A 3,158-nucleotide genomic window follows, 5' to 3' on the forward strand; every position below is an offset into this window, starting at 1 on the left:
CCCATAATATAGTCGCTGGCAGCCAGGCAGGGTGGCGGCTCCACTCGTCACAGGTTCCGCTAAACACTCACGGCAGGGGGGGGGGGGCATGGAGTGCAGGGGTGGGAGGGATGTCGCACAAAGGAGGGGGGGGCGTGGTGGGTTGGGGGGGGGTTGGGGGGGGGGGCATGAGGGGTGGGGGTGGGGGTGGGGGGGGGGTACGCGACATGCACGCAAGGGGGGGGGGGGGGGCATGGGGTGTTTTGGGGGGGGGGGGGCATGGGGAGTGGGAGGGGGGGGGCGCATGGGGTGTTGGGGGGGGGGGGCATGGGGAGTGGGAGGGGGGGGGGCATGGGGGGTGGGGGGGGGGGGGGGCATGGGGGTGTGGGGGGGGGTGGGGGGGGGTACGCGACATGCACGCAAGGGGGGGGGGGGCATGGGGAGTGGGAGGGTGGGGGCATGGGGGGTGGGGGGGGTGTAACGGGTGGCCCGTTGACAAGGGACTGAACCTCAATCCGCCCCTCTTTTATCCATGGACTCGACATCCTTACCTCTTGTGGTTCAAGGGGATGACCACCCTTGACAACCTTGAACCTAACCTAGGGGAGCAGCCCATGGTGAGGTGAACTCCCAACCTTAGCCTTGAGGGGGCTCAATTCAATTGGGAGGATTTTGAATTGATTGGCCCCCAAGGTAACTGTTGGGAAGAAGGTACCATGGAGGAAATGAAGCCTTGAAGAAGGCGGCTGGACGTTGGAGCCAAGGAGGAAGACTCCCTCCAAAAATACAAAATCGCTCACACATGCGGGGGTCAAAAAGAAGGTTCAGACCAGAGAATGGTGAAGACCAGAGCTGGAGATCATGCAGAGCTAGGAGCTCTTGTAATCCTGAGAGTGTGAGCTTTTTCCTCATCTTTTGAGAGCAATGTAATCTGCCCTGTGGCGTTTTGACCACAGGGCCTCCTTCTTTTTTGAATACCAAGAGCTGGGCGTCGTTTTGGTTTTCTTCAAATGAAGGTCTCTGTATTGCATTGTTCGTTCCACCTCCCCTTCGACGAGTTTGTGGTCTATAGTTGAAGCTAGCCGCTATCCTTGGAGCCAGAGTTCACTCTTGGCCGACAGAAGGAGCCTACGAAAAGGTAGCCCGAACGGAGGTCGGTGGAGGTCACGGGACGCATCGCCATGGTCGTTTGGAGGAAGGCGTCGTCGATGCAGAGAGCAGAGGAAGGACCACGCTGCACCATTCGCCTTGAGATCTGGTGAGGGTCGAGAGACCTCACCAAATATCTCCCACCTAGAGCCGCAGGGGTAGCGGAGTTCGGAATCGAGCGGGGTGACCGACTGAGACTCCCTCGACCTTTGATGTAAAGTGACGGAACTGCAGTTCCGTCACGTCAAGGCGTCGAAGACCTCGTATAGCCACACCATAGAGCCATTCCCGGATCCCTTTGGCTCAGACGTGCGTTTCCTCGTCGAGATCACCGTGCCGAAGTGATGATATCAACAAGGGCACCGATCGCGCGCACCGCTTCGACGGAGTTTTGAGACCTTGATGGAAGCCGGTCGACGGAACTCGACGAAAAGAGAAGAAAAAGTCGAGAAGAAGTCCTACGATCGATCGCAAGCTTCACCTCCGATCTCCTCTCGTCTGCGGATACCCCAGAGCCTAGAGAGGAAGTGCGATGAGCTTGTGCGACTGACCGACGTGTGCATGGAGTCGACGGGTGCGCCATAGCCTAGAAGCCAAAAGCTTCTATATAAGTATATGGTACACGATATAGGTCAAGCAAGGCCACGGCCCCAGTGGCTAGCCGGGCCAGCCGGGCCGTGATGTATTCCGTGCACTAGCCAGGAGGTTCAGGGTTCGATTCTGGCGTTGGGAGACAGCCGACGAGGGGGCCGACCCCCTTTTTGCCATTCGAACGAGAATAACTTATAACTAAGGTGGCGCCACTCGTTACACTAACCGAGTGGTCGACTGCGTGGTTAGCGCGGCGGTTCCTCGACTTACTGGTTGCGGGTTCGAATTCGTAGGTCAACTGTAGAGCGAAGGAAGCTTATGGGCGCGTGGTGACTACTATAGGTAATACTTACGAGTCGCCCCCGTGGTTAGCCCAACTTAGAGCTCTGCGCATGGTTACCTCCACGACTCGCGTTCGATCCTTGGTGGCTGGCCCTTCCCTTTTGGTGGTTCGGCCAACTTTAGCGGCAGGGCCAACTTCTTTGGCGGTTCTGCTAAACTTAGTCCTAACTAAGTTTAGTTAGTTATAACTAGCCACTGAAGGAGTTTTGAAGAACAGGTTTCATAGGAGTGTTTCCCCTCTCGTGTTGAGTTTCTGGAGCAAACCTCGGGTGATAGTTTTTGCTTCACGGCAGTTCAGTCAAAGATTTGGAAAAGATAGGACCTTCATGACTATAGCTCTCAGGGAGAGATCCAGGCTCTTCTTTTGAGTAGCTGAAGGGCTCAAGCATCTTTGTGAAGGTGAAGGACACTCCGACCAGCAGAGGTTCCAGTCAGTAAGTAATGACGACTCCGAGAGATCAAGTGAGATACTTTGGGGATCCCGGTAGGGGACCAAACCAGGGAGCAAAGGAAAAGAGAAAAAGGTGAAAAAGAGAAAAGGGAAAACTTTGCCCTTGTGACAGTGGTATCAAAGCTGAAGACTGAGCTGAGTCAGTCCCACCTGAAGGTATCAGCTTGATAGGAGTTAACAGTTTTTCTCTCACTGACAGTTCAGCTCATTTAAAGGTCATTTTTCATGGATGACTCAAATGAAATAGTGGGTGCTGAGCCAAGCAATACTCGGAGCAAAACTAAACTCAAGTTCCGTGAACACGAAGCGAGGCTTGAGGCCATAGAGCATGCTTTAGCAGAGCTGCAGACCAGCCAGGGGCTGCTACAGCAGCAACTCTCGGAAGCCAAGATTGAGCTTGCCCATGTGATGAGCAAGCTGATCAAGGATGATGGAGCTGGACCACTTGGGAAGCATCGGATCAAACTCAAGGAGCCCGAACCATACACGAGTGCACGGGAAGTCAAGGTATTGGAGAATTTTATATATGATATGTAGTAATACCTTTCCCTTGCCAAGATCACCGAGCCCCAAGAGCAAGTGCTCCATGCCTCAACCTATTTGGTGGATGATGCCAAGCTTTGGTGGAGGAACTACAAAGAGGATA

The sequence above is a fragment of the Dipteris shenzhenensis genome, chromosome 18 (genome assembly GCF_047967505.1).
Source record: "Dipteris shenzhenensis isolate YYH24624 ecotype China chromosome 18, Dip_SZ_1.0, whole genome shotgun sequence".
In the NCBI taxonomy this organism is placed as follows: domain Eukaryota; kingdom Viridiplantae; phylum Streptophyta; class Polypodiopsida; order Gleicheniales; family Dipteridaceae; genus Dipteris; species Dipteris shenzhenensis.